We start from the raw sequence: 19,054 nt of genomic DNA, 5'->3' as shown, positions 1-19,054 counted from the left end.
TGGGCTGCGCCACTCATCCTGTGAGTGGACACACCGCCATAGTGACAGTATTGGGCAGCGCCACTCATCCTGTGAGTAGACACACCGCCATAGTGACAGTATTGGGCAGCGCCACTCATCCTGTGAGTGGACACACCGCCATAGTGACAGTATTGGGCAGCGCCACTCATCCTGTGAGTGGACACACCGCCATAGTGACAGTATTGGGCTGCGCCACTCATCCTGTGAGTGGACACACCGCCATAGTGACAGTATTGGGCTGCGCCACTCATCCTGTGAGTGGACACACCGCCATAGTGACAGTATTGGGCAGCGCCACTCATCCTGTGAGTAGACACACCGCCATAGTGACAGTATTGGGCAGCGCCACTCATCCTGTGAGTGGACACACCGCCATAGTGACAGTATTGGGCAGCGCCACTCATCCTGTGAGTGGACACACCGCCATAGTGACAGTATTGGGCTGCGCCACTCATCCTGTGAGTGGACACACCGCCATAGTGACAGTATTGGGCAGCGCCACTCATCCTGTGAGTGGACACACCGCCATAGTGACAGTATTGGGCTGCGCCACTCATCCTGTGAGTGGACACACCGCCATAGTGACAGTATTGGGCAGCGCCACTCATCCTGTGAGTGGACACACCGCCATAGTGACAGTATTGGGCAGCGCCACTCATCCTGTGAGTGGACACACCGCCATAGTGACAGTATTGGGCAGCGCCACTCATCCTGTGAGTGGACACACCGCCATAGTGACAGTATTGGGCAGCGCCACTCATCCTGTGAGTGGACACACCGCCATAGTGACAGTATTGGGCTGCGCCACTCATCCTGTGAGTGGACACACCGCCATAGTGACAGTATTGGGCAGCGCCACTCATCCTGTGAGTGGACACACCGCCATAGTGACAGTATTGGGCAGCGCCACTCATCCTGTGAGTGGACACACCGCCATAGTGACAGTATTGGGCAGCGCCACTCATCCTGTGAGTGGACACACCGCCATAGTGACAGTATTGGGCTGCGCCACTCATCCTGTGAGTGGACACACCGCCATAGTGACAGTATTGGGCAGCGCCACTCATCCTGTGAGTGGACACACCGCCATAGTGACAGTATTGGGCTGCGCCACTCATCCTGTGAGTAGACACACCGCCATAGTGACAGTATTGGGCAGCGCCACTCATCCTGTGAGTGGACACACCGCCATAGTGACAGTATTGGGCAGCGCCACTCATCCTGTGAGTGGACACACCGCCATAGTGACAGTATTGGGCTGCGCCACTCATCCTGTGAGTGGACACACCGCCATAGTGACAGTATTGGGCAGCGCCACTCATCCTGTGAGTGGACACACCGCCATAGTGACAGTATTGGGCTGCGCCACTCATCCTGTGAGTGGACACACCGCCATAGTGACAGTATTGGGCAGCGTCACTCATCCTGTGAGTGGACACACCGCCATAGTGACAGTATTGGGCAGTGGAACTCGTCTTGTGAGTAGACACACCGCCATAGTGACAGTATTGGGCAGCGTCACTCATCCTGTGAGTGGACACACCGCCATAGTGACAGTATTGGGCAGCGCCACTCATCCTGTGAGTGGACACACCGCCATAGTGACAGTATTGGGCAGCGTCACTCATCCTGTGAGTGGACACACCGCCATAGTGACAGTATTGGGCAGCGCCACCCATCCTGTGAGTGGACACACCGCCATAGTGACAGTATTGGGCAGCGCCACTCATCCTGTGAGAGGACACACCGCCATAGTGACAGTATTGGGCAGCGCCACTCATTCTGTGAGTGGACACACCGCCATAGTGACAGTATTGGGCAGCGCAACTCATCCTGTGAGTGGACACACCGCCATAGTGACAGTATTGGGCAGCGCCACTCATCCTGTGAGTGGACACACCGCCATAGTGACAGTATTGGGCAGCGTCACTCATCCTGTGAGTGGACACACCGCCATAGTGACAGTATTGGGCAGCGCCACCCATCCTGTGAGTGGACACACCGCCATAGTGACAGTATTGGGCAGCGCCACTCATCCTGTGAGAGGACACACCGCCATAGTGACAGTATTGGGCAGCGCCACTCATTCTGTGAGTGGACACACCGCCATAGTGACAGTATTGGGCAGCGCAACTCATCCTGTGAGTGGACACACCGCCATAGTGACAGTATTGGGCAGCGCCACTCATCCTGTGAGTGGACACACCGCCATAGTGACAGTATTGGGCTGCGCCACTCATCCTGTGAGTGGACACACCGCCATAGCAGCATGTACAACACTCCCCAATAGGAAGAAAACCCGCTGGGTTGTTCATCCTGAAACCTATTATACTTTTGTTTTAAATAATAGACTCGTGAACTGCCTTCATCAACCTCTAAGCTAATTTAGATGTGTGGTGCGCTAGATACACATGATTTAGAGTTGCTCATCCTGCATCACTTAGTGACGATATATCATGTTTACTGATGCTCAAACTGGCTTAATGCTGGCCTTACAGCCTATAAACAAATCCACAAGGGGCCGTAACGAGGGTTCGAACCTACAGATCCCAGACGCTGCCTTAATCGACTGAGCTACGACATGGTCATAAGAAAGGGTGTAGCCCTTGTGGACTTGATCATTTGATTCATCACGCTATTGTGATTTCTGAGTGTAACAGCCTATTTATTAACCTTTGGATTGTTGTTAAGGTCACCTTAATACTTTACTGCCCAACCAGCTAACATACTTTAGTCCTAAAGTAAACCCCAGTTTACGTAGACTGAGAACCGGGGTTCACCTATCAGTGTACATATTGGCTCAGGAAACCCCAGTTTACGTAGACTGAGAACCGGGGTTCACCTATCAGTGTACATATTGGCTCAGGAAACCCCAGTTTACGTAGACTGAGAACCGGGGTTCACCTATCAGTGTACATATTGGCTCAGGAAACCCCAGTTTACGTAGACTGAGAACCGGGGTTCACCTATCAGTGTACCTTGGCTCAGGTAAACTCACATCAAAACCATGATTTTCTCGTGTAAATGAATAATGTCTCCCCAGTCATGTATAAAAGGAGAACAATTATAAATGCGCATTCATTTGATAAATTAATGTATAAATTTCTACACATATAAACATTTATACACTTACGTATAAAGATATTCAGGTCAGCTGTATAAATATACATACATAAAGCTGATGAGGTCTATGAGTGAACACTTGTTAAATATGTGTCCACCTGCGCCAGTTATGTCCAAGGACACCACACACACACACACCAAGCTCTCCTACAGCGGTCCACGAGGCTCTGACCACTCTTGCTGCACCAGCAGCACCAGCAGCGGCAGTAGTAGTAGTAGTAGTAGTAGCAGCAGCAGCAGTAGCAGCAACAGCAGCAGTAGCAGCAGCAGCAACAGCAGTAGCAGCAGCAGCAGCAGTAGCAGCAACAGCAGCACCAGCAACAGCAGCAGCAGCAGCAACAGTAGCAGCAGCAGCACCACCACCACCACCACCACCACTACCACCACCACCACCACCACCACCACCACCACCACCACTACCACCACCACCACCACCACCACCACCACCACCACCACCACCACCACCACCAACCATATTATCATCCTGATCTTACGAAAGACTCAGAACAATTCCTTCCCTGAACCAACCCCGTGAATCGCCAGCTATACTCGTATAAATGCAACCCTGCTGGACTATGCCCCAGGTCAGAGAATGCACGCAAGTGGCTCTCGGCAACACTGTCAGTGCCAGCTATAAGGGTTAAGTGCATTCATCCTCGAGGTGTTGGTGGGAGGCAGGAAGGCCCTCGTTGTGGACAGCTGTATAAGTCCTCATCATCACTCTATGCGTCTGTACCGCATACCTCATGTCGCTATGCAGTATGGATGCGTCTCTACCGCATACCTCATGTCGATATGCAGTATGGATGCGTCTGTACCGCATACCTCATGTCGCTATGCAGTATGGATGCGTCTCTACTGCATACCTCATGTCGCTATGCAGTATGGATGCGTCTGTACCGCATACCTCATGTCGCTATGCAGTATGGATGCGTCTCTACTGCATACCTCATGTCGCTATGCAGTATAGATGAAATGATCTAATATCAGTATATATAAGCATCCAGGGGGGGGGTGTTAGGTGTTTCCAGGCTGTATTATGTATCTCAAGGGTGTATGAAGTGTCTTCAGGCTGTATTATGTATCTCCAGGCTGTATTAAGTGTCTCCAGGCTGTATTATGTATCTCAAGGGTGTATGAAGTGTCTTCAGGCTGTATTATGTATCTCCAGGCTGTATTAAGTGTCTCCAGGCTGTATTATGTATCTCAAGGGTGTATGAAGTGTCTTCAGGCTGTATTATGTATCTCCAGGCTGTATTAAGTGTCTCCAGGCTGTATTATGTATCTCAAGGGTGTATGAAGTGTCTTCAGGCTGTATTATGTATCTCCAGGCTGTATTAAGTGTCTCCAGGCTGTATTATGTATCTCAAGGCTGTATTAAGTGTCTCCAGGGTGTATTATGTATCTCAAGGCTGTATTAAGTGTCTCCAGGGTGTATTATGTATCTCAAGGCTGTGTTAAGTGTCTCCAGGCTGTATTAAGTGTCTCCAGGCTGTATTATGTATCTCCAGGTTGTATTATGTGTCTCCAGGGTGGATTAGGTTACAATGTGTGAGTACACTTTCAGGAGTACAATTAGGTGAGTACATGTACCCTGTTACTCATATATGTATGTACACATATATATGCATGGTGGGTATGTGGGCCTGCGGGCCGCTCCAAGCAACAGCCTGGTGGACCAAACTCTCACAAGTCAAGCCTGGCCTCGGGCCGGGCTTGGGGAGTAGAAGAATTCCCAGAACCTCATCAACCAGGTATATGTGGGTCTGCGGGCCGCTCCAAGCAACAGCCTGGTGGACCAAACTCTCACAAGTCAAGCCTGGCCTCGGGCCGGGCTTGGGGAGTAGAAGAACTCCCAGAACCTCATCAACCAGGCATCACCGTTCGTGATATAATTTAATTTGTCCGGCGGTGGTCTATACGATGTTATTAATGACACCAGAGTGTTCAAACATATAGTGAAGGGCGTGAGTCTTGCAAATAAGGAGCTTCGGCCGTGCGACCCACGCACGGGAGGGGGGTCTGTTGTTCGAGTCTGCCAGAGCCTAGGTGAATGGAATGGTCGTGAGCTCTTAAGACAAACCTGAGGCTGGAAGATAGTGCTATCAGTGGTGTCTAGGGGGTGAGTGATGGTGTACCTGTAGCCCATCTCAGGTGCCTCAGCCCCCCCCCCCTGTCTCCCTCCCCCACCCCATCTCTAACTACCATGAATGACAGTTAAGTGATAACTTAGGCTCTGGAGGAGCGTAAAACACTGCAGTAGGCTTATTGACCCATACAAAGAAGGGACACCACTGTAGGCTTAATGGCCTACTGTAGGCCTAATTGCCTAATGGCCTACTGAAGGCCAGTTTACGACCGACTGTTTTCACTCACATATCTCTCTCCACCCAATTCTTACATCTTTTCCAAGATAGTTTCCCCTTGCTCGTTAATGCTTAAGAACATGAAAGAATATAGGAATTTTCAGAAGACCGCTTGACCCCTTGTTAAGCAAGTGTGGACGAAGTGTAGCGTTACTGTTGGATTATTGGTTCCGTTGTGGGTCGTGTGTAAATCGTTTGTCAGCCGTTAACAGAGGGTTTGGCGGGTGCATGGAATGGACCTTGGCCTTTGGTGTGGCTGGCCTACATTAAAACATTGATTGTAACCATGATATATATGTGCTTCAGCCTACAGTTTAGACCTATTGTCTTATGTATGACCCTCTGTCCTGCGTGACAGTGAATACCACCATTATCCTCACTTTAATAAGACTTTATCAAAAATCCTCAGATTAGGCAAAATTGTAATTAATTATGTCAATAAAGATGTTAATAATAATAATTACATAAACACCAGGGGGGTTTGGCGGGTGCATGGAATCACTTTTGGGTCTTTGTTTATGAGGACGGGGTGTAATTCCAGCCCGTCCTCGTAAACAAAGGACACAAGTGATTCCATCCACCCGCCAACCCCCCTGGTGTTTATGACTGAAAAACGGTTTACACACGACTCACAACTGATGACATCTTGAGGTTATCTTGAGGTTATCTTGAGATGATTTCGGGGCTTTTTAGTGTCCCCGCGGCCCGGTCCTCGACCAGGCCTCCACCCCCAGGAAGCAGCCCGTGACAGCTGACCAACTCCCAGGTACCTATTTACTGCTAGGTAACAGGGGCATTCAGGGTGAAAGAAACTTTGCCCATTTGCTTCTGCCTCGTGCGGGAATCGAACCCGCGCCACAGAATTACGAATCCTGCGCGCTAGCCACCAGGCTACGAGACATTCGAACATTTCCGGAACAAGTGCTTCACTGACGAATTTTGTTCGAATCACAACGCTGTAAATGCTTCACCCACGTACTACAAATACAAATAATCGCCAACAGAACCTAAACACCTGACCTAACCTAACCTATGCCTATATATACACAATATGCTAATATATTATAATATTAATTTATATTTGAGAAAATTCCCGTTTTGAATGAACAGCATGTAAACATTGATGAATGCGTCTGTAGGGTCGACCGCTGGATGTAATGGACTTGAGTCGAGGACGGGTTGATAAAAACGTTCGAACACTTCCGGAACAAGTGCTTCACTGACGAATTTTGTTCGAACCACAACGCTATAAATGCTTTAACCTCGTACTACAAATACCAATAATGGCCAACAAAACCTAACCACTTAACCAAAGTTACACCTGCCTGTTCATCACCTTATAGTTGAGAAAATACACATTTTGTATACACAGTACGTTAACAATTGATGAATGCGTCTTTAGGGTTTGGACCGCCGCCTGGACGAGCCTAGCCTGGCAGATGGTGAATCTCGGCCTAGGACGGGACTCCGAGGTGTTATTCCCAAGAATCTGGGGCTAGATTCACGAAAAAGTTACCCAAACACTTACGAATCTGTACATCTTTTCTCAGTGTTTGGCGGCTTTGTTTACAATTATTAAACAGTTAATGAGCTCCGAAGCACCAGGAGGCTGTTTATAACAATAACAACAGTTGATTGGCAAGTTTTCATGCTTGTAAACTGTTTAATAAATGTAACCAAAGCCGTCAAAGATTGAGGAAAGATGTACACGTTCGTATTTGCGTAACTGCTTCGTGAATCTGGCTCCTGGTCTTCAAGCGAGCGCAAACCCGCTTCCCTAATTATCTAAACTACTCAAGTGCAGTAAATTTTTTGAGTCGTAGGTTTAGTAGACCCAAAATACAATCAATACAAACTGTATTGGAGGGGACCTACATTCCCTCTAATGCATTATGTGTGGTTTCCTCCGAGGCTAAGGGTCCCCCTTCTTCCAGCTAGAGGTGGTACTCCCTTTCCTTATTTTTGCTAAAAAAAAATCAATACTATTGTATATGTTTCCATTTGTTTAATGTGTAAAAACGGAAGTGAATGCTATAGGAGGAATGCTTTAGGAGGCCTGGTCGACGACCGGGCCGCGGGGACACTAAGCCCCGGAAGCACCTCAAGGTATAATTAACAGGGACTAGAAATATGACGGTACCCGCATGAATGCTACCACTTCCTGGCTACAGTCTTCCTAGTGAGGTATCTGGTAGTAGTGTGTAGTAAGGAATCAGGTGTAGCGGTGTGGTGCTCACTGCCTGAGCAGCTCCACGTGGGAGGCAGACAACACCTCCACCTCAAACTTTCTGACGTAAGTTTTTCAAGCAAGTTTTTCAAACTTTCAAGTAAGTTGAAAGGAATATTGTATTTACAAAGGAGCTGCACAATCTGCAGCTCTTAAGTGCTTTCTTTAAGTCATTTTCTAAATGGTTCTTGAAATTCGTAAAGATACTCTTTTTTTTTCCAACCTTAATGAAGTCTGGTGATAACCTTACCTTGCGGTTACCTTGTGTTGGTTCCGAGGATTAACGTCGCCGAGGTCCGGTCTCTAGACCAGGTCTCCTGGTTGGTGGTTTGGTCAAGCAGACTATTAGACGCGGCTGCTCGCATGAAATGACAGCCTGATATATTTTGCACCCCAAACCAGAAATGTCACACTCCACCTACACGAGAGAGAGAGAGAGAGAGAGAGAGAGAGAGAGAGAGTAATGAGATGCAGAGCCACGGTTGTCTGCTTACTGCTCGAGCCCTACGGCAGAATATGAACGCCTCCTGACCAACGGTAAGAGCCCCACGGCAGAATATGAACGCCTCCTGACCAACGGTAAGAGCCCCACGGCAGAATATGAACGCCTTCCTGACCAACAGTAAGAGCCCCACGGCAGAATATGAACGCCTTCCTGACCAACAGTGAGAGCCCCACGGCAGAATATGAACGCCTTCCTGACCAACGGTAAGAGCCCCACGGCAGAATATGAACGCCTTCTGACCAACAGTAAGAGCCCCACGGCAGAATATGAACGCCTTCCTGACCAACGGTAAGAGCCCCACGGCAGAATATGAACGCCTTCTGACCAACAGTAAGAGCCCCACGGCAGAATATGAACGCCTTCCTGACCAACGGTAAGAGCCCCACGGCAGAATACCTGACCAACAGTAAGAGCCCCACGGCAGAATATGAACGCCTTCTGACCAACGGTAAGAGCCCCACGGCAGAATATGAACGCCTTCTGACCAACGGTAAGAGCCCCACGGCAGAATATGAACGCCTTCCTGACCAACAGTAAGAGCCCCACGGCAGAATATGAACGCCTTCTGACCAACGGTTAGAGCCCCACGGCAGAATATGAACGCCTTCCTGACCAACGGTAAGAGCCCCACGGCAGAATATGAACGCCTTCCTGACCAACAGTGAGAGCCCCACGGCAGAATATGAACGCCTTCCTGACCAACAGTGAGAGCCCCACGGCAGAATATGAACGCCTTCCTGACCAACAGTGAGAGCCCCACGGCAGAATATGAACGCCTTCCTGACCAACAGTGAGAGCCCCACGGCAGAATTTGAACGCGCGGTGACTGTAGACACAGAACCCTCTGCTTATACCGACCAGTCACGTGGCATACGCTGAGGCTAATCCTCAGTGCTGCCTAGACGCTGTGAAAGTCCTCAGTGGAGTCGTAGCTCACGTAGAACCAGTGTGTGTGTGTGTTCCCCTTGGTTCACTAGTGCAGTTTCCCCTCAGTTTACCAGTAGTTTCCCCTCAGTTTACTAGTAGTTTCCCCTCAGTTTACTAGTACAATTTCCCCTCAGTTTACTAGTAGTTTCCCCTCAGTTTACTAGTACAGTTTCCCCTCAGTTTACTAGTACAGTTTCCCCTCAGTTTACTAGTAGTTTCCCCTCAGTTTACCAGTACAGTTTCCCCTCAGTTTACTAGTAGTTTCCCCTCAGTTTACCAGTATGACTGGCCTCAGATCGTAACAGAACTTGGATTGGAATCTAAACCCATCAATTTAGCGGAAATTGAACAAGAACAGAGGAATAACGCTTGAGAGGTAAGACTACAAGTTAATATAGACGTTATACGAGGTGTCCGAAGGCAGGTCAAACTAGCTGTTAACCACTTGGGCTGGACGGTCTGGCTTCCTGCAGGTCCGGGTTCAATCCCCGACCGTCCACAAGTGATGGGGCACCATTCCTTTCCCCCTCGTCCCATCTCAAATCGTTATCCTAGCTCCTTCCAAGGACTATATGATCGTAATGACTTAGTTCATTGTAATTACTCTGGTAATTACCTTAACTGTGTCGTACTGCACGCAATTCCGTCCATGGGAGATAAGTAATCCGGTAATCCATCGCGTCCAGGCGCGTTAGTTCGATCCCATTGCATGACCTTAATATCTTCTTTTGTGGATACACCACGTTGTTGTGGGATTCATTCTGCACGCTACTTCGTCGCTTTAATCACGAAGAAATATTTTGAGCGTGACTAATACTTAAATTATCTCTCAGAATGTTCGGTAATATGTTTATTGTTTGTGATGTGTGTCTATGTATGTATTAACACGATGTACTGAACGGGGTGAGAATAGCTTGAGCTACCTCATCCCTTTGTGTGTATTTTACCTCAATAAACTTATTTCAATTTCAATACTTAAAGACTACTTACGCTAATTCAGTCAGCGTAACTACCTGTCAGCCGCCCCTGGCGTCAATCACCAGGTGGGTGTAATGACATGATTGGCTGGCGGGTGTGTGTACTACTGTATCACCCAGGTTGTTGTTGTTGTTGTTATAGATTCAGCTACTCGGAACAAGTTCCAAGTAGCACGGGCTATGGTGAGCCCGTAAGTCTTTTGGGAGACATCTCTCTCTTTCCCTTGTCTCTCTCTGTACCACACCTTTCTCCCCCTCACCCCCCTACACAACACATCTCCCACACACCCTACACCCCCCCCCCCCACACACACACACACCTCCCCCCCCCCACATAGTCGTAATTACTCTCATCAAAGACATTCTACGCCCACTTTAGTTTAAATTGGCGTTGTGAATGAGACTTAACATCTAAATTACTGTCCCCCCTCTTCCCCCTCCACATCCCCCCCTCTACCATCTCCCCCCCCCCCCCCCCCCGAGGACCACTGAATAGGGAGTCTGTCCTTCAATGTATATCTTGTATATCCTTGTATTCTTGCCTGCATCTCTTGTTGTATTTCCAGCTGTCTACATGTGTTATATCTCGTGTAATGTATCTCATATATGATATATCTGATGCTGTACTCCTGACTGTACCTCGTGTTCAATATATATATATATATATATATATATATATATATATATATATATATATATATATATATATATAATATATAATATATGTATATGTATGTGTGTATATCACGAAAATAAACACGTGATTAAAAATGTGACAGTGTCAGACCACGGAGGAAAATTGAAACAGGAATTTCCTTAAGTACTTTCGTATATTAATACATCTTCAGAAGGAGTCATGTACTGTATATGTATAATATACAATATAATACAGTTGGATATATAGGTATATCCAACTGTATTACTGGCTGTATTCCTTCTTGAATTACTAACTCTTCTTTTACTGATGTATCCTTGGCATGTATGGATGTATTCTTCATTGAATTCCTGATTGTATTTCTTGTATTTTTGGAGCAGACAAAGCAGCACTGTCAGTACTAAAGAAAAAAAAAAAAAAAGTACAGAAGAACGAGGAGTCATAGACGGAAACTGGAGACGCAAATGACTCATAGAAACGTCAGAAATTGTCTTCATCTGTTACCTTGCAGTAAATAGGTACCTGGGAGTTAGTCAGCGGTCACGGGCTACTTCCTGTGGAGTGGAGGCCTGATCGAGGACCGGGCCGCAGGGAGACTAAGCCCCAAAATCATCTCAAGATAACCTCAAGAAGATCGTTAGACGTGAGAGTAGTTGAAGCCAATACAGTAAAAAAAATAGATGTAATATGATAATGGCAAGCACATGTAGGTGAGTACACACCTAGGCAGAAACAATTGGGCAAAGATTCTTTCACCCTGAATGCCCCTGTTACCTAGCAGTAAATAGGTACCTGGGAGTTAGTCAGCTGTCACGAGCTGCTTCCTGGTGTGTGTGTGTGTGGTGTGGAAAAAAAAGTAGTTAGTAAACAGTTGATTGACAGTTGAGAGGCGGGGCGAAAGAGCAAAGCTCAACCCCCGCAAACACAACTAGGTGAACACCTAAACAGAACAAGAACCCAGGAATGTGATGTTATAGTGGCCAGAATACGCCTGGGATATAGACGTATCTGGCAGCTTTCTCAAAACCCAAATGTAGAGTACACAATGTGTCAACTCTGTGAAGGAGAAAACATGCACTCCCTTGAACATTATATTGTAGAATGTCCCATATTGACTGACTTTCGCCCTCCTGGGCTAAGGTATGCTGAACTCTGTAACTACTATATGAGAACAGAGTGGTAGACGGTTGGAACAAGTTAGGTGAGAAGGTGGTGGAGGCCAAAACCGTAAGTAATTTCAGGGCGTTATATGATAAAGAGTGCTGGGAAGACGGGACACCACGAGCGTAGCTCTCTTAACTACACCTCCCACTGTAGATCTTACAGCAATCGTAACGTTGTTCTTTGATCTTGCACACTAAACCCACCAAGAAACACAGTCAGAGGCGCCTCTAGGAAGACAAGCCTTTTTCTTGGTGGCTGACTCAACAGTTTGTGCAACATTCTCATATATGACCACAGCTGGACGTTGGGCATCTGTGTGTGTGTGAGTGTGTATGTGTGTATGTGTGTGTGTATTCACCTATTCACTCACCTATTTGTGCTTGCGGGGGTTGAGCTTTGGCCCTTTGGTCCCGCCTCTCAACTGTCTGTACAGTTGAGAGGCAACTGGTGTACAGATTCCTGAGCCTACTGGGCTCTATCATATCTACATTTGAGCTGTGTGTGAGTGTGAGTGTGTGTGTGTGTGTGTGTGTGTGTGTGTGTGTGTGTGTGTGTGTGTGTGTGTGTGTGTGTGTGTGTGTGTGTGTGTGTGTGTGTGTGTGTACTCGCCTAGTTGTGCTTGCAGGGGTTGAGCTTATTATAAACATTACATATTTGGGATGCAAGCGATGAGTCACAATAACGTGGCTAAAGTAAGTTGACCAGACCACACACTAAAAGGTGAAGGGACGACGACGTTTCGGTCCGTCCTGGACCATTCTCAAGTCGATTGTGAGTCGACACAATCGACTTGAGAATGGTCCAGGACGGACCGAAACGTCGTCGTCCCTTCACCTTCTAGTGTGTGGTCTGGTCAACGTATATGTGATGTTAATATAACCCTCTATGTAAGCAATGTGCTCAACACTTTAGTGTTCTGACTCTAGTGTTCTGACTCTAGGTTCTGCTCTAGTTATTCTGATTATATAAAGGCACAACCTTTTATGAATAACTAGTACAGACTTTTGATGTTTGAATCAATTCACACACACATCAAAGACATTCTTTATAATACACACAGAAATGACAATTAGCGTGATACATCAAATGAACAAATCCACAAGAGCCGTTATCTTGAGGTTATCTTGAGATGATTTCGGGGCTTTAGTGTCCCCGCGGCCCGGTCCTCGACCAGGCCTCCACCCCCAGGAAGCAGTCCGTGACAGCTGACTAACACCCAGGTACCTATTTTACTGCTAGGTAACAGGGGCATAGGGTGAAAGAAACTCTGCCCATTGTTTCTCGCCGGCGCCTGGGATCGAACCCAGGACCACAGGATCACAAGTCCAGCGTGCTGTCCGCTCGGCCGACCGGCTCCCTACGTGCCGTGATGAGGGTTCGAGCCTACGCCCGGGAATGTTAAGTTCTTTCTAATGTTAATAAATGGACTTCCGGCAGTTGTGTTTTTCTTGTGATTATTAGTTAATTTTGGCCTAATTAAGTTCGGGATTAACCTTCGCAGACTAGGAAAGTTCAAGACGGTAACTTTCTATTGAACTTTCCTGAGTTCAACAGAAAGTTATGAGATCAACGTTTTGATCTCAGGAACTTGGAAGAGTGGGTAGGGAGATAGGTGGGTTGTAGGAGCAGGTGGGTGGGGGGGGGGGAGGGTAGGTGGGTTGTAGGAGCAGGTGGGTGGGGGGGGGGGAGGGTAGGTGGGTTGTAGGAGCAGGTGGGTGGGGGGGGGAGGGTAGGTGGGTTGTAGGAGCAGGTGGGTGGGGGGGGGGGGGGAGATTGGTGGGTTGTAGGAGCAGGTGGGTGGGGGGGGGAGGGTAGGTGGGTTGTAGGAGCAGGTACTTACTTAATTGTGCTTGCGGGGGTTGAGCTTTGGCTCTTCGGTCCCACACAGGTGGGGGGGAGAGGGTAGGTGGGTTGTAGGTGCAGGTGGGTGGGGGGGAGGGTAGGTGCAGGTGGGGGGAGATAGGTGGGTGGGGAGAGAGAAAGCGGGTGGGTGGGAGGGTGTAGAGCGATGATAGTACAGATAAAACACTTGACCTGGTACATAAAAGCCTTGAGGAGAGGCGAAGGGAACTTCCACACGTAGTTGTGAAACCATACCTGGCCAAGTTACACACACACACACACACACACACACACACACACACACACACACACACACACACACACACACACACACACACACACACACACACACACACACACACTAGGCAGTGATGTCGTGGAGGCTGACTCCATACACAATTTCAAATGTAGATATGATAGGGAGCCGGTCGGCCGAGCGGACAGCACGCTGGACTCTTGATCCTGTGGTCCCGGGTTGCTTCCTGGGGGTGGAAGACCGGGCCGCGGGGACACTAAAGCCCCGAAATCATCTCAAGATAACCTCAAGATGATAGCGCTCAAGAACATCGGGAATCTGTACACCAGTAGATTGCCGGTCGAGAGTCGGGAGCCAAGAGCCGAAGCTCAACCCGCGCAAGCACACCTAGATGAGTAGAGGAGGTGGCCCACACCATAAAGCCCCAACCTCCGGGCCTCCATCTCGGGCCACACCACATGAATGACCAGACCCAAGCCATCGGCGCGGACCATCTCCTTACCCAAGAGTTGAAGAGATTGTATCAGCGGTGGGTGTAAGGCAAGACAGAGACGAGGAAATGTGTCAGAGGGAGAGAGGTGAAGGTAATAGTGGGTGCAGGGAACACAAATAGAAATGGGAAGTGAATGGGAAACAATGGGGGGAAAGGGGGAAAACTATGGGTTAGCAAGGCCGCTCCAAGCAACAGCCTGGTGGACCAAACTCTCACAAGTCGAGCCTGGCCTCGGGCCGGGCTTGGGGAGTAGAAGAACTCCCAGAACCCCATCAACCAGGTATATGTAGGCCTGCGGGCCGCTCCAAGCAATAGCCTGGTGGACCAAACTCTCACAAGTCAAGCCTGGCCTCGGGCCGGGCTTGGGGAGTAGAAGAACTCCCAGAACCCCATCAACCAGGTATCGACCAGGTAAGGCCGTTCCTCTCAAGACGACTGACAAGCGTCTAATGCGCGTGACGGAGCATCAACAAGGCGCAGCTTTTCTTGGCTAAAAGTCCCGGAATTTGGGTAACCTGTAGGAGGAGGCTGAGGGACCCCCGCTATATGTGGGGTGAGGTGTACTCACCTAGTTCTCAACCCCCGTGCTTGCAGGGGTTGAGCTCTGGCTCTTTGGTCCCGCCTCTCAACCGTGTGGTCTCCTCTCTAGTCGGGCACTCTCCCTTCTCTCAGACTGATTGCGAGATCTCGCTCAGTTATAAGTATTTGCTTGAAGCTTTTATTTTGTACTTCAGATGATTCCTTGTCATTTTCTGTGTGTGTGTATACGTGTGTATTTGGTGTTTTTGTCTGCCGGATCAAGCTCTTGGGTCCCCGCCTTTCTAACTGTTAGATTTTAATGTACTTCTTATTGTAATTATTTTCTACCACAGACGTGGCCACATATTAACAATGCTAACCAGCATAAATACATTTTCTTCTGTCCTCTGACTCCTCCATAGACAGGAGTTAGAGATCTGTTGAGCACATGTACATTAGTTAAAGTAGGGAGCCGGTCGGCCGAGCGGACAGCTCACTGGATTTGTGATCCTGTGGTCCCGGGTTCGATCCCGGGCACCGAAGAGAAACAATGGGCAGAGTTTCTTTCACCCTATGCCCGTTACCTAGCAGTAAAATAGGTACCTGGGTGTTAGTCAGCTGTCACGGGCTGCTTCCTGGGGGTGGAGGCCTGGTCGAGGACCGGGCCGCGGGGACGCTAAGCCCCGAAATCATCTCAAGATAACCTCAAGATAGTTGAGTGCGTGATGTACTGACGACTCCCATCCCTCCCTGTTCTTACTGTGTCTTCTTATAAAAATCTAAAACTCCACTACGGGCTCACCATAGCCCGTGCTACTTGGAACTTTTTGTTCCAGGCAGCGAATCTTAAACAACATTATAAAAATCATTTGTTATATTAGACTGTACAGTGTCTCCCGCTTGACCATCTCACAATTGCTCACGACCTTTGTGCTAATGGAGTCATTTCTCACACCCTTGGTGATTGGACCGCGTCTTAAGGCGGCCAACCGTCTTGCCTCATTCCATGAGATATTCTCGTTAAAAACATTCGATTTGCCGGTTGAAATTGAAATTGAAATAAGTTTATTGAGGTAAAATACACACAAAGGGATGAGGCAGCTCAAGCTATTCTCACCCCGTTCAGTACATCGTGTTAATACATACATAGACACACATCACAAACAATAAACATATTACCAAACATTCTGAGAGATAAACATCTACATTTCCTCCTTTACACAAGTAGTATGGTACCACTTTGCCGGTTTGTAGAAAACATTGTGGAATTGTTGTGGGACCCTAGCATTAGTTACACGATTGGAGAGGGAGGGAGGGAGAGGCTGAGTGGGGGATTGGAGAGGGAGGGGGGAGTGGATGAGTGGGGGTGGGGTGGGATGGGGTGGAGAGGGATGGGGAGTAGTTTAGAGACTAGTCAGCAAGGCGGACAGTCCTTCTGTTTTCATACCTCTCACTGTATTTCCCACTTCTAAACTTCCCTTCACCTATGCCTCTCCTTCCTCTTTACTCCAAAAAAATAGCTCCCCCACCTTCTCCCCCCTCCCCCCCTTCACTACTTCTCTACGTAAACTACCTCATCACCTCCTTTCTTTTTTCCTAACAGATAACCTTATCAGGGACTGATAGTCTTCTCTTATCTTGTTCTTTCATGTACAGTAAGTACCATCAACACTACCACCACCATCACCACCACCACCACTACCACTACCACCACCACCACTACCACCACCACCACCACCAAGCAGGACGCTCCAACAATCCCAGACCAAACAATACAAAATTGTTCAAGGTAGAACGTAATGGCCAGGAAAGTGGATACAATCCAGGGGATTATGTAGGGACGATGGTGGCGAGGACGTCCCTATCCCCCCCTCCCCCCTTCCCCCCCTCCCCCGTCTCCTATACCTTTTCTGTACCTGGCGGCGGAGATAGGGAAGGGGGGGGGGAAGGGATTAGTCAGGTACTACTGTGGTGGGGTCATAAGGTCATGGGAGGAGATGTGAAGGAGTCTGGAGCTAGAGATGCTGGTATCATCCACCTCCACCAGGAACCTGTACACCAGTTGATCGACAGTTGAGAGGCGGGGCCAAAGAGCCAGAGCTCAATCCCCCCCGCAAGCACAACCAGGTGAGTACAGGATCTGTCTGGAGAAGCAGTTGTCCTCCTGCTGCAGGAGAGGCAGTTTTTTTTATTATTATTTTCTACCACAGACGTGGCCAGACATTTACAATGCTAACCAGCATATATACATTTTCTTCTGTCCTCCATGGACAGGGTTAGAGAAGTGTTAAACATATAGTTCAGGGGTTTATTGAACACTCAACCACAGAAGACATTGTAGGGCAAGCCCCACTAACCCTAACCTGCCCATGCCCGGCCTACCTTGGGAGAAAGGAGAGGAAATGGAATGGGGGGGGGGGAGGGAGGGGGAGGGAGGGGGTGCTCTGGACCACATGGGGCCGGGTCTGGGGGGTGAAGGGAGGTGCTGGTTTAGGCCTAGGTGTGGTATGTGGGGTTTGGCGGGGAAAAATCTTGGCTTAGAGACTGTACTGGTGCTCGAACCCAAATTCAAAATTCAAATGTTTATTCAGGCAGGAACTATCAGGGGGAAAGCGCCAAGCCATTACCACTATATAGAAGGGGGGGTAGAAATAGCCTAAGCTACTCTATCCCTTTGAGATGTATTTCTTTCTTGTCTCAATAAACATACTTGAACTTGAACTTGAACTATATAGCACTTGGAAGGGGCTCAGGATAAGGATTTGGGATGGGACGGGGGGGCAGGAATGGTGCCCCAACCACTTGGACGGTCGGGGATTGAACGCCGACCTGCATGAAGCTAGACCCTCTCTCTACCGTCCAGCCCAAGTTGTTGGACAAATGTTTATTCCAACCCGTTCTCGCAAATTTAATAAGTCAATATTGACTTATTAGTTGCGTGCATAGGTGACATACTAAACATAATAGTTTCCCTTGAAAAGCTTCATAGAAAACACCGACCTTACCTAATCTACTTACTATGTTTTTTTTTTTTTTTTTTTTTTTTTTTTTGAGATATATACAAGAGTTGTTACATTCTTGTACAGCCGCTAGTACGCGTAGCGTTTCGGGCAAGTCCTTAATCCTATGGTCCCTGGAATACGATCCCCTACCGCGAAGAATCGTTTTTTCATCCAAGTACACATTTTACTGTTGCGTTAAACAGAGGCTACAGTTAAGGAATTGCGCCCAGTAAATCCTCCCCGGCCAGGATACGAACCCATGACATAGCGCTCGCGGAACGCCAGGCGAGTGTCTTACCACTACACCACGGAGACTGCTAAAATGCTATGTTAAAATAAGCATCTTATAGCTTCGTAATTACAATTGTGTTTATTCAGGTAAAAGTAGATACAGAGAAGATGAGTTACAAGCATAATACTGGATTTATAGATAGATCTGGTACATACAATATCTAAAGCCACTAATAAGTTTAGATTTAGGAAAGACTTGGGTAAATACTGGTTCGGTAGCAGGGTTGTTGATTTGTGGAACCAATTACCGCGTGGAGGTGGGGTCCCTCGATTGTTTCAAGCGCGGGTTGGACATGTATATGAGTGAGATTGGGTGGTTATAGATAGGAGCTGCCTCGTATGGGCCAATAGGCCTTCTGCAGTTACCTTTGTTCTTATCTTTTTATGTAATACGCACAGCGTTTCGGGCAAAGCTGGACGGTAGAGCGACGGTCTCGCTTCATGCAGGTTGGCGTTCAATCCCCGACCGTCCACAAGTGATTGGGCACCATTCCTTCCCCCCCCCCCCCCGTCCCATCCTAAATCCTTATCCTGACCCCCTTCCCAGTGCTATATAGTCGTAATGGCTTGGCGCTTACCCCTGAAAATTCCTTCCTTCGGGCAAAGCCACTAATAAGTACAGTAAACAGCGCTTCACTACCCATTATCGATATAATAATTAACTAACAACTTTGTAACTAAGCTTA

At 48.2% G+C, this 19,054-nt stretch overlaps 2 protein-coding genes across 9 annotated transcripts in view; one reads left to right on the top strand and one right to left on the bottom strand.

The window, feature by feature from the left end:
• Positions 1-19,054, top strand: part of LOC123769213 (innexin inx2) — a 67,019-nt gene that overhangs the window by 17,520 nt on the left and 30,445 nt on the right. The window contains exon 1 of one of the 7 annotated variants that reach the window (XM_045760243.2): positions 9,156-9,545. The exons of the other annotated variants lie outside the window; for them this stretch is intronic. The gene's annotated coding sequence lies outside the window, so the exon portion shown is untranslated. Of the gene's footprint in view, positions 1-9,155; positions 9,546-19,054 lie in introns of those variants that run through there. 7 annotated transcript variants of the gene reach the window in all.
• The window catches only part of CycE (cyclin E), a 132,186-nt gene that overhangs the window by 87,309 nt on the left and 25,823 nt on the right, over positions 1-19,054 (bottom strand). The window lies entirely within an intron of this gene.

Source organism: Procambarus clarkii, chromosome 66, assembly GCF_040958095.1.
Source record: "Procambarus clarkii isolate CNS0578487 chromosome 66, FALCON_Pclarkii_2.0, whole genome shotgun sequence".
Taxonomy (NCBI): domain Eukaryota; kingdom Metazoa; phylum Arthropoda; class Malacostraca; order Decapoda; family Cambaridae; genus Procambarus; species Procambarus clarkii.
This window is presented reverse-complemented; position numbering and strand designations above follow the sequence as displayed.